The 20,864-nt window shown below is 38.2% G+C and overlaps 1 protein-coding gene across 5 annotated transcripts in view; it reads left to right on the top strand.

Annotated features, from left to right (window-relative positions):
- SOX5 (SRY-box transcription factor 5) overlaps positions 1-20,864 on the top strand; it is a 1,011,771-nt gene that overhangs the window by 147,204 nt on the left and 843,703 nt on the right. The gene's annotated exons all lie outside the window — the stretch shown is intronic.

Raw genomic sequence — 20,864 nt, 5'->3', positions numbered from 1 at the left:
TTGATCTTCCATTTAACCATGTGGAAGCAATCTGAGGTTGCATCTGAGTTCTAGGTAAGGTTATGAGATACCAAGGGGTATCTTTTGAGGGGTGTCATACCTGTTCCTGGGCTGCCATCTCTTCATTAGCCACAGATTTCCTCCTATCCCTCATCAGTGCTTGTAGCCAACTGCTGAGGCATACCTTGATCTTCCTTTGAGGATCTTCTGCTCTCTTTCTCTAAGCTTCTTTCAGGTACCTCCTGGGCATATCCTACTGAACCATAAGACCCTTTCTGGGTGGGATGAAACTCTTTGCTCCTGGCATGCCACTCTGAATTCAGCACAGGATACTTGCAGTATTGTTCTTATTTCATACTATTGCATGAAGTCCTTTGCAAGGCCAGTTGGGTCCACCTGCCGGGACATATCACTTGGCCATTTCTAAGGTCCAGACTGTATCCAAGAAAGAAGATCCTTCCCCCAAAACCGTTGTCTCCCACCAACATCTTTTGGATTTCTCTCTGCAACAGTATCTTGAACAAGCACAACTTAGGAAATCAATCAAAAATAATTTACTTCTTTTACTTGTTTCTTTAAAGTGAATTGGGAAAGGGTGGTGGGTATTCCCTTGCCTTTAAGAAAAAAAAAAAAAAAATCAGTCTCAGGCAGGCTCCATCCCTAATAGGACTAATCTTAGATTAAAAAAAGAAGAAGAAATTCTTTTTGGCACTTTAGATTCCAAACATAGTCTTCATTTTGAAATTAGAAGGTTTAATCTCAGGCCATAACCATAGCTTGAAAGTTAGTTTAATATCAATCATCTCCTCTCTCTTATCTGGAGCCATTTATGGGTTGGGCCAAAAGTTGTATGGGGAGAATTGTGTTTTTTTATTTTTTTTTTTCTTTCTCTCTTTTTATCTGTCACTTCCTCTCCCACTGGCTAGCTACTGCTAAACCCCTGGTTGGAGTATGGGAAAGAAGAGAAAATAAATAGCTTAGGAATGTTTTGTACTTGAAATGGTGCTATGTTAAGCTGGCTCCATGCTTTCTGGTCCTGGTGATGTTTAAAACTGACACCCACTTGGCCACTTTCGGGGCACTTTGGTGGCTCCCCTGCTGGACCCATCTGGCTTCAACTCCCTTGACTTGGGCAGGGCTTCTCTTCTAGCTATTTCCAGGGGAGCCTCTGGTTTTCAGACAGTCTGTTCTACATGAACTCTCATTTGGTATATCAGTGATACTTCCAGATGGTCATCTTGGGCTGCAGGCTGGTTCTCTCATATGTGGCCCACACCTCCTTGATGAAAACATGGATCTTATGAACCTCTGTGGATAGGAGGGGTGCAGGTGCTTCTCAGATTCCAGAGCTTCTCCTAGCCTGACTCTCTTGTCCTCTGGATTTTCAAGGGGAGAATCAGTCAGCAGTCCATTGGGTTTCCCAAACTCCAGGGTATGCATTCAGGCTGTCTAACTTGTTCCTTTGAAGCCTCTCTAAATGATTGAGAGACAAAAAGAAGCACCTTCCATCCCTCTTACTTAGGGGGAGGTGGGACTTACCATAGAGTAGCAGCTCCATCCAAGAAGCTCTTCATAAAGCTTCTCCTAATCTCTGTTCTTTTGATCCTTTACATTATCTTGTTGGCTTTAGAGCCATCCAACCAGTCTCATGATTTTCTTTTAAAATCTTGATTTTTGATCTGGCCTTTTACTTTGGAATTTTATATCTATTTAATGGAGGTAACTCAGTTGAATCTCCTGAACCAAAGGCCTGTCATTCTGACCTCAGTAGGATGAGTTGAGGTGGTAGGAGGAGGGTAAAGGTGCAATTACCCACCCCTAAATTGACCTGGATCCACTAATGTCTATGTATATCTTGATCACCTTATTGTTATTTTTTTTTACCTAAAGGGATCTAAATCTGCTCTAAGCTTTATTAATACATAGGAGAATCTCTTCTAGGTCTCTTTTCTATGCATGGGAATCATTCCAATTTCCCAGGGAGTCTTAGGCTTTTGAAACTCAAAAACCAATAATGGACACTCTCTCCTACCCCATGCTCCCCTGCTCTGACAATAATTTTCCAATTCTATGAGTGCAGAGTATGGCAACTTGACTGCCTGAATGGGGAGAGAAACAAGATTCAAGGATATGAAATAAAATACTTCAAATATTATATCTCAAATGATAAAAACATATATCCTACCCTCTTTTGAATACCTCTAATGTGGTTTTTAATCTTTATAATGGCACTACATCCTTTACATTAAGGATTTGACATTTGAGGAAACCAGGTATATTAGTCGGCTGGAGCTGCCATAACAAAGTGCCACAGAGGGGTGGCTTAAACCATGATTTTCTGTTGTTGTTATTGTGTCGCAATTCTGGAGGCTCAAAGTCCAAAATCAAGGTGTTGGCAGCGTTGGTTCTTTATGAGGGCTGTGAGGGAAGGATCTATTCCCTCTCCTTGGCTTATAGATGGCATCTTCTCCCTGTCTCTTCGCATCATCTTTCCTCTAGAAGTGTCTTTCTCTGTCCAAATTTGCTTCTTTTTTTTTTTTTCTTTTTAATAAGGACACCAGCCATATTGGGTTAGGGCCCACACTTATGACTCCATCTTAACTTAGCTAATTATAGCAATGACCTTATTTTCAAATGTCACCTTCTGATGCACTGGGAGTTAGGACTTCAACGTATAAATTTGAGGAGGGTGTGTGTGGGGCACAACTGAACCCATAGCACCAGGGTTCAAAGAGGCCCAATGACGTCAGTGTCACACAGACCTTGAAATGCTTTTTCAGGGATTCCATAGCTGTGTAACTCTAAAGCTGGTGTTCTTCCTGCTGTACTACAGTTGATCTCGGATGGATCTTGCATGCAGGCTTGTGTAATGAGAATACAGTCTTTTCTTTAAACAACCAAACCAGCCTGGTTGAGGCATGGATCTATCCAGGAATAAAAGCTTATATTTATCTATAAGGTGTATCATCACATGAACTCAGAATAACATGCCTTAAACAAAGAAGAAACAGGAACATGTTTGCGGAGAGGTCCAATATGAAGCCATTGCACCATAAGCTGGAAAATGAACTTATACCTGAACTAAGTGTTTAGGTGATATGGGATTCAAATGGCTCTGAAGCTACTAAAAGGGTATCAGCTCTTATTTGGGGATATTATTCCTATGGCCTGTGGTTTGCAGTTTGGTGCTTTTAACCTGTATTCATATCTAAATATGCTGTGTGTATGTGGGCTGCTTCACGTAGAGCATATTTAAACAATATGTAATAAAACAACATATTTAAATCATACACAAGAAAAAGGGTAAAATGTTTGCTATAAAGTCTCTGCAGGCAGTTACTGGATAATGATAATGATAGCTTTACTAAAAAAGGATAAAATATATTCAGCTTCAATGAGGATTATATTTAGGGGAATTATCAGATTATTTTGGATATTTTCCTTTTAAAAACAATTCTTTAGTGCATCCTAGGTGGGAGATAGGAATTATAATGGTGATTCGGAAATGTGGCTTCATGCATCTGAACATAATTTGAGTCTTGTAGTATTCGTCACTGTTTTATTCCAGATGGCAAAAAATTATTATTCCTTCCAGTCAGCGCTTGAAATATATACCTACAGAAATAAGTCCATTATAAGATTTTTCTTGCCAAAACTCTAATAGATGCTCACTTACTGAGAAATATGTGCACTGAGAAATATTTAAGAAAATACACTTTAATGAAGCTGCACTAATGATATTTATTTAGCTAATTGTGTACAGGGATCTAAATATGATTTCAAGTAAAGTAGACTGTTGGCCATAGAAATAAGCCTGGCACAGGTGTGCAGAGTTTTAAGAGAATTAGATAGCAGATATAATGAAACTTAGAGTAAGTCTCAAAGAAGTATTTTATTATAAATTAGATTTCCTAGTATAAAACAAATAGAGCCACATAACAAAAGTATTTTAAAACAAGGGTAAAAAAACTGCTAAAATATCAATAAGCAGAAGCGACAAAAATAACCTTTTGGCATACTTGCTTCTCCTCTTTTTTCATTCATTTGTTCAATTGAGGATTACTGAGTACTTAATGCAGGCACCTGGGGAACGATGGCTAGGACAAGGTCTCAGCCCTGAATGAGCTTTTAATGTATCAGGGGAAACACACAGTGAATGAGCCCTGATCACGGGTGGTAAGTGCAGTACTAGAGGAGAGTTAGCCAACAAGCTTGCTATCAACTCTGTCGTCAGGTCCGGGAAACCTTTAACAGGTAAGCTGGGATAGAAAACCAGGAGTAGAAATCTGTTAGCTGGAAAAGAGAAGAAAATATATTTTTGTTAGAGGAAAGAGCATCTGCTAAGGTATGGGAGGATTGAAATAACATTACGAGGAACTGTAAATAATGCAGCATGTCTGGAACAACAGAGAATGAGGTTGGAGAAGTAGGTGGAGGTGATCTCATGGAGGGATTTGTGCCAGGTACACTGTTGGCAAGAAAGTTTTTCAGGTAGTGAAGGAATGTGTTTAGAATTTCATTTTAGAAAAATTAATCTTCAGCAATGAGATTGGATAGATGGCTTAGAAATTACTAACCTTAGGAACTGAGGGTTTGGTAAGGAGCCAGATATAGCAAGAAGCTGAAATAAAGCTTAAATTAAAAACTCTTGGCTTGCATGGGACTCTAGCATGGGTAGGAACTCTAAAATATGTTCTCATGGTCATATGTTTTTGTGAAATTTGTAACAAGTGTGTTTTTAACTTCATTTAGTCGTATTTTCTTTCTATATTACTACCCTGTGTTATGCTTCTCTTAAAATTCTCTTACTGTTGGATGGCATCGGTGATGCAGTTTTTGTATTCACAATTTTTACCGTCTTTTCTGTCATTTTCAAATTATGTAAGCTTAGGCCTCACTTGGTAGATCCAGCCCCAAGATGAGAAATGAGTGGCAGGTTCTTAAACCAAGGCAGAGATGAAGAAGCAAAGGATGTGGAAGACTAAGGGGGAGGAACTATCGACTGTTGGTATGAAGGAAAGATAGTGCCAAGTTTTCTTCTAATACTTGGTGGATGGTAGGGGCAGGTTACAATCATAAGTAACTGGGTATTGAAAATCTTTATGTGTATGTTTCATATTTTTGGATTTACAAAAAGGGTATTTACCTGTGTCAAAGTATTTTCAATGGATTTTGTTATCTATTACCAAATTGCTTTTCAGATAGATTGTGCCATTTAACACTGCTTCAGTTAATGTGGAAATGGGTTTTCTTGTTTACGCCCCCACTAGCACTGGGTATTATAATTTTAATTTTTTCAAACTAAATTATTTGGTAAAATTAGTACCTACTTTCAATTTTATTCTGAGGTGAGATAAATGCCATCCATTATTGTTAGCTCTGCATAGGAATCTATTTTCAGGGGGTAGTTATTGTAGCCTTTTCCTGGTAGTGATTTAGGAAGCATTAGGAGGTAGTTATAAATCTTTTATGTGAGTCGTTACATTATACACTCTAAATGCATACATATATACACACATACATATATTATAAAAGTTAGAAATAAGTGGGGGTAGAACAGTTTTATAGATCAGATTGTTTTAAACCGGGTATTGGCAAATTTTTTCTTTTAAGTACTAGATAGTAAATATTTTAGGTATTGTCGATGAGAGGGCAAATTTGAGGATATTATGTAAGTACTTTAAGAGAGGAAAAAAAATTCCACAAAATTTATTGACATAGTTAAATATATAATAATAATTAAGGATTTTTTTTATAATAGAAGTCTAATAATGAGAAAATATTGAATTATTTTGAGGGGGAGACATTTCATAATTGTAGCTCAAAGTTAATGTTCTCAGTCATTTAATTGATTATAAATGTTCATTCATTAAATCATCTCATTTCACAGGTGGTGAGCTAGATTTGGACTATAGACCATACTGTGCCGACCTCTGTTTTAGGCAGTGACATTTATAGGTCATTTTTCCATTAGGCTTTGTTAAAAAGTTTGGTAATAAGTTTCAGTTCTGTTACATACTTTATTTGAACTTTTTGGCAGATCTACACCTTGGAAAACATTCCTCAAAATGTGTGCATGCGTGTGTGTTTGTTATATGTGTATAGGGTGTGGATGGTTTTATTCTGCATTACCAATAGAAATGGGGATATATATGGGGTAGCAACACTATGACAATGAAGCATTTGGTCTATTTAGGTTACCAGAGAAGTGAAACAGGAAACTAGATTTGACAGGTCCAAATTTGATCTGGTGGTATAGGTACTGGAATGAGTTTGAATGCTCCTTGTTGACTTTGATTTGGCTATAATTGGTCTTGTTCATTAATGTCTGTTTTTGCTAACTTTTGGGGGTTTCTGCTTTGGTTTTAGCTTTGCTGGTCCTCAGCAACTTTCCAAAATGTTTCATTCTTTTCCGACCCTCTTTCACAAACTTGATATCTTGAAATACTTTTTATAATTTACATTTCATTTGCTAATGGTTTTTGTGGCAAGGCTACCCAGTTCCTCTGGTTTTAAGAAAGAAAAGAAGGAGGAAGGAAGAAAAGAAATGAAATGGAAAGATATGAAAATAAGCAGGTCATTTAACCCACTTCAGAGATGGGCCATTTATCTCCAGAGTTTCAACTGGAATTTGATTCCCAAGTCTAAGACCAATTTTTCCTTTAAACTCTCAATGAATGGTTTGGGAATTCTTTTCAAACTTAGGGAAGTTCAGCTATTTTCACGAGTATGCTGAATTATAGAGTAGATTTCTTAGGAGCTGACAATTGGATTGAAAGTTTATTTTATCTTTTTTAGTCAATATGGGCACAAAGAATGGGTATCTTTCTAATGATCTTTAAAGATACTTCAAATGAATGAAACTTGATTTCTTCAAAATACAGAAATTTTTTCTTACATTAATAGTTCATAAAATCAAATATTTTGATTTAATATTTTGTTTAATGGAGAACTATGCTATACCTATTTACACAATGAGTAAAGGGGTCTGTATTTTTTACTGATAATGTGTTATAAGACTGCAATTTGTATGTTTCTGAGAGCACAGGAGAAAAACCATCAAAATTAAATTTTGGAATTATTTCCTTCTCTTATTTATTTTCATAGGCTCTTAGGAAAGCAAGGTTCCAAATTCATCTTTCCACAGTCTTCCCACCGGTGGCTAACTGAGCATGCTCTTCTCAACTATTATCTTGTTTTTAGCTGCTGAAATATGTGGCCATCTTAAAAAAAAAATTAATTCCACATTTTGTTTCTGCTTTAGATGCAGAAGGTCTTTGTGATTTTTTTTTTTCAGAAAATTGGTACCTAATAGCTTTATAATTCCAAGAACAAAATTTTCTGTAGATACCATTTTTAAAAATTTTTCACTGAATTCTCCAATTATTGTTAAATACCAGTTGGATTTACTGTGTCTTAAAATAAAATTATTTTAATAGATATTTATACTCACATTTATTGACAAATACCTGATGTTATTTAAAAAAAACATTTTTTTTTCATCCAGGAAAGGAATAAATTATTTCATCAGAGACAAAACAAAGCTCCAGAGCCCTTCATTCTGGAGTTCTGCTGTAGGTTTGAGGAGAAGTTGGAGGCAGTGTGTACACACGAACCTACATTTTGTAAGATTTGCAAAGCAAGCTATTTTAACCGCAATCATTTGTGACCAGTGCTTCCAACTTTAACCTCCCTCCATTCCTCTTCTGTTTTGTGGTGAAATTGGAGAGGCCATGGCTTTGTTTTGGTCTGGAGGAGGGTCTACTGAAGGAGGAATCAAAGCGGGGATACAGTTATTTTAAATTAAGTGTAATACAGTTGTGTTGTTTGCAAACACTTCCATGTATCATGAAGCTATTTGATGATGTTCCACCTTGGAACTTTGACTAGAATATTTGACACACAGAGGCCACAATGGAGCCCAGGAGCCAGAGGCCACATTGTCCTATGCGTGCAGATGGAAGGGTGAGACTAGGTTTGGAACATACAGAGCCAGAAGCTACTCTGTGGAAAAACCCTTCTTGTTATTAGATGTATCATATTATAAACAGAGGATATGGTTTGTATCAATGCCCAGTCACAATAGAAGTTCTTCCTGTTAGGAATTTAATGACTGATGCAGTTTATACTGTTCTTAACACATTGTATATTTTTTTTCAATTTTTGATGGATATTACACAAATAGAATTTCTCGAATATCTGTATTTTTAGGGCACAAACTTATAGCAGTGATACAGGCAGCAAGAACCACTGTGTGTGTGCAATTGCATGTTTTCTGAATTCCACTTATGTATAGTTGAAAACAAATTTTGATTCAACATAGTAGATACAAGAATGGATTACCTTTATATTTTCTGTATGGAAAATGATATTTACAAAGAGGTGGAATAGCAGCCAACAACTGTAGGGGGAAAAAGCATCAGAGAACTGTAGTCAGGGACCTAATTGATATGAATATTCTGTTTTATTCTAGATTTTGTGATTTTTTTTTTCATATTTCTCAGCATTTTAAAATAGTAGTTTGTTGGGATTTTTGCATTGTGGATGTTTACTTTCTTTTAAAAAAAACTTTTTTTTTAACTTAAAAAAATTTTTTAACGTTTATTTATTTTTGAGACAGAGAGAGACAGAGCATGAACGGGGGAGGGGTCAGAGAGAGGGAGACACAGAATCTGAAACAGGCTCCAGGCTCTGAGCCGTCAGCACAGAGCCTGACGCGGGGATCGAACTCACGGACCGTGAGATCATGACCTGAGCCGAAGTCAGCCGCTTAACCGACTGAGCCACCCAGGCGCCCCTAAAAATTTTTTTTTAACATTTATTTATTTTTTGAGAGACAGAGCCTGAGCTGGGGAGGTGACAGAGAGAGAGGGGGAGTCACAGATTCCGAAGCAGGCTCCAGGCTCCGAGCTGTCAGCACAGAGCCTGTCACGGGGCTCGAACTCATGAACCATGAGATCATGACCTGAGCTGAAGTCGGATGCTTAACCAACTGAGCCACCCAGCCGCCCGTGGATGTTTACTTTCATATTAAACTAATCATTTTAATTTGTATTCTCTTTCTAAAATTGCATAAGCTTTGTGGCCCCACAAAACCTGGATCTACGTAATACTTATTAAATATTTAGATACCATGAAGGCATAGAGCCTAGTATATACTTGTCACTTATTTTTGTATTTAGAGTTGAATGCATCTCCATAGTAACAATTTGTTATTATTGTTCAGTGATGACTGGCACCTTATATAGACATTAAGTAATATTAGTAAGCTGTAGCTAAGAAGAATTTCTACTTTCTCAAGATCTTGAGCTGATGAAATGATTCATTCTACCAGACATTTTCTTATGGGTGAAAACTATTAAAAGTTCTTCATTTAACCAAGAATTTTGATATATGGAAACAATATTTAATCATTTCCTTCAGTCACCTTTTCTGGCTCAACTTTTTTTTTTTTTTTTTCTTTTTTAAAGGAAGGAGAAAGAAGGAGGGAGAGAAACAGAGAAAGAAAAAGGGAGAGAGAGAGAAAAAGCTTCAGTAGTCAGAAGACTCTGACCAAGTTGGGTTATAACAGACTGGTAGGAGAGTCTCAGAACAGGTTCCTCAAATTCCCAAAAGTGGCGGGGGCACAGTCAATGACACTCCCAGGAAAGTAGCAAAGTGCTACTAAGGTGCTGTCTGCAAAAGTTTTTCCAAATAATAAGTTCCCAGCAAAAATTTATGTAACCAGTGCATTTTTAGAATGATAGTATCTACTTGTGTTTTAAACAACTCCTTGTTACAGGCAGTACTTACAATGTTTCAAGGAATTAAGCCCATCATCTTCCTTTGGTAAACACATTTTTCACTTTAACACAAAAACACTGTTTTAAGCATCTTATCTTCCAGTTGTACCTGGAGATTCAGGCATAATCTATGCTTATATAGACACTCCTTTTTAAACCAGCCACTTGGGGCGTATAAATGGATAAGAGGTCACAAAGATGCACCCAGGGGTGACTGTGCCTGCATAGTTCACCTGGTTACGTGTTAGAGAGGCAGATCATGAGTGGGACAGGGACAGACAGAGAGAGGGGGACACAGACTCCAAAGCAGGCTCCAGGCTCCAAGCTGTCGGCACAGAGCCCGACGCAGGGCTTGAATCGACAAACTGTGAGATCATGACCTGAGTCGAAGTCGGACGCTTAACCGACTGAGCCACCCAGGCGCCCCTCACCTGGTTACTTCTATGTGTGTTGATGGCTGACTAAAATATGTTAGCTGGAGGAAGCCTGAGTGTGGGTGCATGAGCAAGTGTGGGCTGTTGCCGTGCCGGCACCAACAGAGTTAACCAGCCTTGCCAGCATGAACAATGGAAACCGGGCAGCTCTAAATGAAATGAGCTGAATATTTCATTCGGCCACTCAGCTGCCTGCTCCAATTGCCTCCTTTACTAAAATAAGAGCTTAATCTAAAGTGACAACAACATCAGTTTCTGTGTGCTCCAGTCACACTGAACATGACTTCCTTAACATAAACACTATTTACATGGACCGTCTGGATATAGCAGGGAATCAGGAGCGTGCCCAGCTAAGACACAGGGTACAATGAAGGACGAGAAGCAGGCAGCTGAGAATTAACATCAGCAAATGAAAGCATGACCCTCAGAGGGCATGTCCCTGATACGTTTTAAAATGAGAGAGCATTGCACCAGTAACCTTAGCCTTTGTAAAGACTATGCCATTTAAAATAAAATAGCACCTTTTCAGTTTAGACACTTAACCAAATGCATTATGTCTGACCCATTTTCCAACTTATGTGACACGAGAGGATGGATCCCTAGCTGCAATTATTAGAATCTTTCAAACAATTGCAACCAATAACCTCCCTCCCCAGACTCCTTCTCATAGCAGCCTGCACTTCTTCGAGATAAAGAGGGCATTTCGTTCAGTGAGTTCAGGCCAGACAGAGACGTCAGGGGAGTGGGAGAGAAGATGTGACCCTTGAACTGAAGGCTTTGATGTCAGTGTTAGCAGTACCCAGGAAATCCCTGTTTGAAAGTGGTTTTCAGCTCGAGAGTTCTGGAAGATTAGAAGCAAGAGTGTGACAAGGCACCAGCCTGTCAGAGTCCACAAAATAACACAAGTTACTTATTTCTAGCACCCTAGAATAGATAATGAGGAAGATAGCAATCCTGAAAATGCATTATTGATGGTTTATTTCCACAAAAAGGATGCTATAGTATTAATCACTTTTACCATGCAGCCATCTTCTGGGAATTTTAGAAGGGTCACAAAATGTCAAAATACATTACAAAATGTAAAAATATATAACTTAATCCTATTCAAATTATTGACAGTTAATGGAACTTCATGGTTTTTCCCCTAGCTTCATAGGTAAGGAAAGTAGGGCACAGAGAACTTACAGATACGTCTGAAGTCACACAGTGAATCAGAGAGCAATATGGAAAGAGAAAGAGCCTTTTTTTTTTTCTCTTTTCTCTGTTATTGCTACTTCCTTCAAGTCAACAGTAATACTCTCATTTCTAAAATGGCTCTTCTCTTAAAATCTTCTTTAATTGAGCCTTGTGGAGGCTGACCCCGGGCACTGATTCCTGGCTTCTGGGCTCCAAAGACCGGAGGCAATGGCAGGATTTTTTTTTTTTTTTTTTTCTTTTAAATACAGTTCTGTGTTATCTGTTCTCATCCTCCAGGCTCTATGCCTGAGTGAATGCCCCGACAGACCCCACCCCTGTGGTGGTATATTTTCCATAAAGGTCTTCTTCACTGAAGAAGAAAGGGACTGATCATTTAAAACAAGTTTCCTTTTTAGGAAAGGTATAATGAGTGACGGGAAGAAAAATGGGAGAATCATCAATATCTAGCTGGCTTTAGTAGAATGCTCATTAATCAACAGGCATTTATTGAGAATCTACAAGATTATTAAGCATTATATTAGGGAGAACAAATTGTCTTTGGTCTCCTGAGGCTCACCATCTAGAGAAAACATGTATCATACTTTAAAAAAAAAAAAAAGAAGTTTAGATTTCTGTACAGAGCCAACAAGAATACTGCCATTGTGAAAAAATAAAAATACTGTTTTATTGTTGCCCTTCTCCTATGTTTTCATCTTCATTTTTAACTAACGGCAATGTGACTTGAAGGATACCCTTTAGCTCACTACTTATTGAGCATTGAGTAACTCTTTTAGGTGGTATTCTAGAGGTGACTCCAAAGGAAATATACGTTTTCTCACAACCTGATGGGGATCCTAGCACTTGTATACATATCAATTGTACGAGTTGGTAAATGCCTTACTAAGAAAGGTACCAGATGCTTGAGAGCAGAGGAGAGGCAGGAGTGACCACCCCTGCCCTGTGAGATCTCTTCAAACGAAAAGGATCTTGACATCTATGTCCAGTAGTAGCCAGATCTTCAACTGTCAACAAATATCAGCTGGGAATAGCAATGCCGGAGGGAGCGGGGTCCCTGCACACATTAAGCTTGGGAGGCAGCCTGCACACTGATTATTGAAATCAGTAGAGTTTGCTGAAGGCAAGGAGTAAGTGGATCGTGTGTCTTGGCTTCTCTCAGCTGCAATAAGGTTCTTGATGACCTTTTCTTTTTCTTTCTCAGGTGAGGATAGCTTGCCTTCTCTTGGGATGTCTCTACTGCTGTGTGGCCTCTTAGTCTGAAGGGGCATGACTAGCCAGAGACAGACAGAGAGAGAGACAAGTTTCTCTTGTTATAAGTGATACCTGCTTTGAAAAATCTCAGGGATTTAATGAGAAAATGCCTGAAATAGACCCAGGCCCTCTAGTCTCTCTTCTATTTTCTTTTAATCACCTTTCTCCTAATCAGTACTGGTCAGGGTCTCAGTTCGGCAAAACTGTTACTGTGTATCATTAACTAAGCCACTCATAGTTTTGTTTTCCCAGTGCAGGATGTTTTAAGAATATTTTGCCATTCTTATCATCATAAAGGTGCATATAAACCATTCCTTGTAAAATCAATCATAAAGTCTCTTTCCTCTTTGCTATTTTCATTTTAAACTTTTAGGGAAAGATATATTGTATTTCTTGTATTTGGTCTTATCTCTTCTCCCTTCTCTGAAGATGAGGGGCAAAATTTCTTCTCTCATGCTAAAATATAAGATTGTATTGTGTCATAATTTTTTAAAGGATGGAAGAGTTTTGAGATTTTTTTTATTAATTTTTTTAATGTTTATTTATCTCACAGAGAGAGAGAAAGAGCGAGAGCATGAGTGGGGAGGGGTAGAGAGAGAGGGAGACACAGAATCCAAAGCAGGCTTCAGGTCTCTGTGCTGTTAGCACAGAACCCGTCGTGCGGCTGGAACTCATGAACCAAGAGATCGTGACCTGGGCTGAAGTCAGAGGCTCAACCGACTGAGCCACACAGGCGCCCCAAGAGTTTTGCGATTTTAAATATAGTTTCTACACTGAGTACAAGTTTTCATGAAAAGAACCATAATTTTAAAAAAAAATTTTCAACTTTTATTTTTGAGAGAGACAGAGACAGCGTATGAACAGGGGGTGGGGGGGGGGGGGGACAGAGAGAGGGAGACACAAAATCTGAAGCAGGCTCCAGTCTCTGAGATCATGACCTGAGCAGAAGTCAGATGCTTAACCAACAGAGTCACCCAGGCACCCCCAAAAGAACCATAATTAAAAAAAAAAAAAAGAACCAGGTTTAAAGCAGAATCCAGATATGAGATTATATATCTTACAAGTTTCTGCTCAATGACGTAATGTTTTTAAGTTTTACATGGTTTAAATGGTAGCACAGGTTAATTACTAACTTACATCTCCTCATTCAGACATCTAGTTATTGAGGAGTTGGGGGCAAGTGATAGATTCAATACAGGTGACCCTTGGTCATCCTCCAAGCCCTTGCAAAACCCTTTCCTGTAATACTGGGTTGTCATTCTGTTATCTTGGACCCCGATTGGCCTGTAATTGCATCCCATCGGCAGGACCACAACCCAAAAAGTCAGCTTCGTGATTTTGCAGCAGCTGTTGCTGCAGAAGGTAAATGCCGTGCAGATATTGATGAGCTTGCTAATTTGTGTAGTAGACAGAATTTAGAATGGGGAACAGGATTTGTCTGCTAGCTGTCATCATCCATCAGCCCCAGGCTGCCCCAGGCAGTGGGTTTGCTTTTTGCCAGCTTCTAATTTTGCTTTATTTTTCCTTAACTTCAGTCTACTTTATTCATTTATTATAATTGGGAGAGTGGTGGTTGAGACAGGGAAAAAAATACTCCTGCCCCACACTTGAGATTGAAGGCTCTCATATGCTGCAGTTCTCTGGTATCAGCAGATTCAGACTGGACCTGTTGGTCTGTTGATTGATGTAGTTCATGAATGAAGACTGTGTTCTCATGTGGGGGTCCTAAAGCACAGTGTGACTGGAAGACTTGCCAAAGCAGTCCTCACTCTTCTGTATTTCTCCCTGTTTCCACCAAGATCAGAATTTATAGTATTAGGTTTGTTCCCTGGGGGTTTTCATTCAATTTATTAAAACATTTTTTTGAGTGCTCACTATGTGTAGGTTGTTATTATAGATGGCCAGAAATATATTGGATGAACAAGGCAGAAAAAGCCCCTGCACTGAAGGTGCTTAGATTCTAGGGGTGAAGACAGAAATAAGAACATAAATACACAATACTTCAAGATAGTGATAAACCAAATGAATGAAGAAGGAGATGAAGTAGAGTAAGGAGTAGAGTTGGAAGCGCCATTTTAGATAAAGAGGCCAGGCAAAGTTCTCTGAGGAGATGACACCTGAGTCCTGAGTTATGACAAGCCATGGAAATTTCTATGGGGAGACTTTAGGGAGAGGAAGTGGCAAAGGTAAAGAGCCAGAAGAGACACTGAGCTTGTTAAGTTTCACGAACAGCAAGAAAGCCTGTGTAGCTGAAGCAGGTGGTGGGGGTGGGAAGGAGCATCAAGGGAATGACATTGGGAAGGAAAGAGGGTCAGGTCACTTGGACTCAATTCTGAGTGAGATGGAGGCTGGTTGTAAGTGAGCGAGTGACTTGGTCAGATACACAGTTTTAAGAGCTTACTCACTACTGTGTGGAGAGTAGACTAGAGAGGGGCAAAAGTGGAAACAGATATCAGTGGGGAGACTATTGTAGTCCAGTGAGAGGTAATTCTGGCTGGTACTACTGACAGTAGTGGAGTTGGTGAGAAGTAATCAAATGGTATATATTTCATATATTTTGAAGAGCTCTAGCTGATGGGAGTTTGGATGGGGGGGGGGTTGAAAAAGAACAATCAAGGGTGACTTTTAGATGTTTTGATTTCAAGTGTTGAATGGTCAGAGTGCCTATAATTAACTCCTACGTATTGGGGAAGGATATAGGATGGAGTGAGGTGGTTACTAAATGGAAGTCCTTTTTAAAAACCCGTTGTTGGCAAAATTTGAAACAGAATGTAGGAGAAGAGAAGTGTCAGAAGACTCAAGATGTGTAAATGTTACCTGAAATTTAAAATGAAAGAAAATTGCGCTCCTGGTGGCTCAGTCTGTTGAGTGCTTGACTTCGGCTTAGGTCATGATCTCACAGCTCTTGAATTCAAGCCCCACATCGGGCTCTGTACTGACAGCTCGGAGCCTGAAGCCCACTTCAGATTCTGTGTCTCCCTCTCTCTCTGCACCTCCCTCACTCATTCTCTGTCTCTCTCTCTCTCAACAATAATAAATAAAAAAAATTTTAATGAGAGAAAAGATTATTTTTTATATTTATATTTTATTTTTATTTATACTTTAAGGATTTAAGTAAGCTTCTAGATTGTGTTTTTATGTAGATAATTTCTGAACACAAAAACAAAATGGTGTTCACAAGAAGGTAGTATGGGTTGTCTAAGATCTAATCATGTAACTTAATTCTTTTAAATACAGTTACTCTATTAACAGATACCATCATTTATTAAATGTACTTATATATCATAAAATTTTGAGAAATTAAGAAGGAAATTGGTTTGGTGGACAGTATGGTAACATGGATTAATAGCTGAAGAACCTTATTTAAAGGATATAGATTAGTATAATGGTTATCAATCTAAAGAGTGGTCTGTACTCAGATGCTACCCATTCTATTCATTGGCTTATCCTCTTTATTATTTGTATTAAGAACTTTGATGAAGGAAGACCACTTTCTTACACCATACACAAGAATAAACTCAAAATGGATTAAAGACCTAAATGTGAGACCTAAAACCATAAAATAACTAAAGAAAATGTAAACAGTAATCTCTTAGCCATCATGGCCTTAGCAACATTTTTCTAGATATGTCCCCTCAGGCAAAGGAGACAAAAGCAAAAATAAACTATTGGTACACTGAAAACTATAGAAAGCTTATGAAAGAAATTGAAGACACACAAAAAAATGGAAAAATATTCCATGCTCCTGGATAGGAAGAACAAATATTGTTAAAATGTCAATACTACCCAAAGCCATCTACATATTCAATGCAATCCCTATCAAAATAATACCAGCATTCTTCACAGAGCTGGAACAAACAATCCTAAAATTTGTATGGAACCAGAAAAGACCCCAAATAGCCAAAGCGATCTTGAAAAAGAAAACCAAAGTAGGAGGCATCACAATCCCAGACTTCAAGCTATACTACAAAGCTGTAATCATCAAGACAGTATGGTACTGGCACAAGGACAGACACTCAGATCAATGGAACAGAATAGAGAACCCAGAAATGGACCCACAAACGTATGGCCAACTAATCTTTGACAAATCAGGAAAGAATATCCAATGGAATAAAGACAGTCTCTTCAAGTGGTGCTGGGAAAACTGGACAGCAATATGCAGAAGAATGAACCTGGAGCACTTTCTTACACCATACACAAAAATAAACTCAAAGTGGATGAAAGACCTCATTGTAAGACAGGAAGCCATCAAAATCCTTGAGGAGAAAGCAGGCAAAAACCTCTTTGACCTTGGCCACAGCAACTTCTTACTCAACACGTCTCTGGAGGCAAGGGAAACAAAAGCAAAAATGAACTACTGGGACCTCATCAAAATAAAAAGCTTCTGCACAGTGAAGGAAACAATCAGCAAGACTAAAAGGCAACCGACAGAATGGGAGAAGATATTTGCAAATGACATATCAGATAAAGGGTTAGTATCCAAAATCTATAAAGAACTTATCAAACTTAATACTGAAAAAACAAATAATCCAATGAAGAATTGGGCAAAAGACATGAATAGACACTTCTCCAAAGAAGACATCCAGATGGCCAACCGACACATGAAAAAATGCTCAACATCACTCCTCATCAGGGAAATACAAATCAAAACCACAAAGAGATACCACCTTACACTTGTCAGAATGGCTAACATTAACCACTCAGGCAACAACAAATGTTGGTGAGGTTGCGGAGAAAGAGGATCTCTTTTGCATTGTTGGTGGGAATGCAAGCTGGTGCAACCATTCTGGAAAACAGTATGGAGGTTCCTCAAAAAAGTAAAAATAGAACTACCCTATGACCCAGCAATTGCACTACTAGGCATTTATCCATGGGGTACAGGTGTGCTGTTTCGAAGGGACACATGCACCCCCATGTTTATAGCGGCACTGTCAACAACAGACAAAGTATGGAAAGAGTCCAAATGTCCATTGATGGATGAATGGATAAAGAAGAGGTGGTCTATATATATATATATATATATATATATATATATATATACACACACATACATACATACATACATACATACATACATACATACATACTATGGAGAATGACTCGGCAATCAAAAAGAATGAAATCTTGCCATTTGCAGCTACGTAGATGGAACTGGAGGGTATTATGCTAAGTGAAATTAGTCAGTTAGAGAAAGACAAAAATCCTATGACTTCACTCCTATGAGGACTTTAAGAGACAAAACAGATGAACATAAGGGAAGGGAAACAAAAATAATATAAAAACAGGGAGGGGGACAAAACAGAAGAGATTCATAAATATGGAGAACAAACTGAGGGTTACTAGAGGAGTTGTGGGAGAAGGGATGGGCTAAAATGGGTAAGGGGCCCTAAGGAATCTACTCCTGAAATCATTGTTGCACTATATGCTAACTAATTTGGACGTAAATTTTTAAAAAATAAAAAAAAAATTAAAAAAGAAACCACTAAAAAAAAATTAAATAAATCACTGGGACTACACCAAAACGAAACAACAACAACAACAACAACAACAACAGAACTTTTATATAGTGAAGGAAACCATCAAAAAAATAAAAAGGTAACCTGCTAAATGGGAGAAGATACCTGCAAACGATAATCCAACAAAGGGTCAATATTCAAAATATTTAAGGAACTTCTATAACTCAACACCAAAACAAAAAAACAAACAAACAAAAAAACAATTCAATTAAGAAACGGGCAGAGAACCTGAATAGATGCTTTTTGAAAGAAGGCATACAAATGGCCAACAGACACATGAAAAGATACTCAATATCGCTAATCATCAGGGAAATAAAAATCAAATTATAGTGAGATATCACCTTCTATCTGTCAGAATGGCTAGTGTCAAAAAGACAAGAAATAACAATTTAGGCTATTAGGGTAGGTTAGCATAGCAATGGGACCCCAAGAGTCTTGGCTTGTAATGGATGTAATAGAAAGAATGGACACTCCTAGGTAGGGTCCATCTAATTGTTTCTTTAGACTTGACCACATATGACATGCTAAGCCTTGTCTATTCATTAAAAAGAGCTTTGATGAAGGAAGAAAGTAAGCAAGAGGACTAACACTTTATCATTTTTGTTCAAGGACACACTTGCCACTTTAACCCATTTTATCTCATTTGGTACTTACAAAGTCAGTGATAGACTCAGTGTTGGCCCAAACTTAACAAGATGAAATTTAACAGTGTAAAAGTAATTCTACATATAATTTTGAAATCAATTGGCCAATTATAGGTAGGGGGTATTTGAGTTTGACAGTCCATTTTTAAGATATTCAGGTTGATTTCATGTTCAGTATAAACCAACAGTTAAGATCTATCTGCTCAGATAAGAGGTAGTGTCACCTTTAACAGCATTATTAGAAGAAGTATAGTGTCTATAACCAATGAAATAATCACCTGGTGAAAAGTATACTAGTCAGTTCATATGTCACTTATGGGTAAAATAATTTTAAGGACATTGACAATTTAATGCCTAAAGCTGGTGAATTATAGGGGTAGATAATCTGGATACTAATAGTTCCTATAAGAAGTTGTTTAGCTTGAAAAAGAGAAACTCAGGAAGGATTCCAAAACAGTCCTTCAAAATGTCAAAAAGGATTGGCCTTGGAGTCAGTCAGGGTCTGGCAAGAAATAGATGATGAAATAAAACCCAAACAGATGATGGACTTAGGTGGAATAATTTTTTTTTAATGTTTTTTAATTTTTTAATTTTTTTATTTTTTTTAACGTTTATTTATTTTTGAGACAGAGAGAGACAGAGCATGAACGGGGGAGGGGCAGAGAGAGAGGGAGACACAGAATGGGAAGCAGGCTCCAGGCTCTGAGCCATCAGCCCAGAGCCCGACGCGGGGCTCGAACTCACAGACCGTGATATCGTGACCTGAGCTGAAGTGGGAGGCTCAACCGACTGAGCCACCCAGGCGCCCCGAGGTGGAATAATTTGAGGAGAATTTAGTAAAAGGAATAGTTATAAGGATATAGACAGGGTTTTGAAAACCAGGACCACAGTAAGAGACTTTACACTCATTAAAATTTCCACAATAAGAAAGACGTAATAATAAGTATTGGTAGAGGACATGGAGGAATCAGAACCCTCGTACATCACAGATGGGAGTATAAGATGGGCAACTGCTTGGAAGAGTCTGTCTCCGATTCTTACAAGGTTAAACCTTGTGAGTTACCGTATGACTCAGCAGTTCCATTCTCAAGTTCATTCAAGAGTTGAAAACATGTCCACATGAAAACTTGTACACAATACTCATAGCAAAATTACTCATAATAGCCAAAAAGTGGAAAGAACCCAAATATCCATGAACTGATGAATAGATAAATAAAATGTGGCGTATCTATACAATGGGATATTATTTAGAAAGAAAAAGAAATGATGTACTGATACACCCTTCAACATGGATGAACCTTGAAAACATTTGATAAGCTAAAAGAGCCAGTCACAAGAGACTACATATAGAATGACTCCGTTTATATGAAATAGCCACATAGCCAAGTCTTTAAAAACAGAAAGTAGATTTGTGTTTGCCTTAGGCTGAGGGGTTGAGAGAAAACAGAGAATGACTGCTAATGAGTATGGAGTTTGTTTTCAGAGAGATGAAAATGTTCCAAAATTGATTGTGGTAATGGTTGTATAACTTTATGAATATGTCAAAAAACCATTGAATTGTACACTTTAAATGGATGAATTGTGTAGTATGTGAGTTATATCTCAATAAAGCAGTTATTGAAAGGAACCAACAAGGGTGGTGAAGTACTCTGGGGATAATAATAGCAGAGAGTTGTCACCACCTCTAGGTCTGAAGGGACCAGGAGAAAGGAGCTGTATGGAGAAGCCCACCTGACTAGGGAGATAGATACCACCAGACTCTGAAAGTCACTTGCAAGGAGGGAGCTGCAGAAATAACGTATCCTGCCCTCACTCTTTTCTTACTGTTTGATCTCTGGCTGAAGCCTCTCATTTTCAAAACCCCACCGGAAGCCTGGGAGCAAGGGGCTCTCTTGATATGTTATAGAAGTCAGCAACCCAGGACACAGAGCTGGGTGAAAGGTGGGCTTGCATCTGGGTTTGAAACACAAATGATTATGCATAGCTCTAGAACCGAGACCAGTAGAGGAAAGTTAAAATTGGATGTTTTACACCAAGATGAAG

This window comes from Panthera onca, chromosome B4 (genome assembly GCF_046562875.1).
Source record: "Panthera onca isolate mPanOnc1 chromosome B4, mPanOnc1 haplotype 2, whole genome shotgun sequence".
In the NCBI taxonomy this organism is placed as follows: domain Eukaryota; kingdom Metazoa; phylum Chordata; class Mammalia; order Carnivora; family Felidae; genus Panthera; species Panthera onca.
Note: the sequence above shows the minus strand (reverse complement) of the source record. Positions and strands in the feature narration are given on the sequence as shown.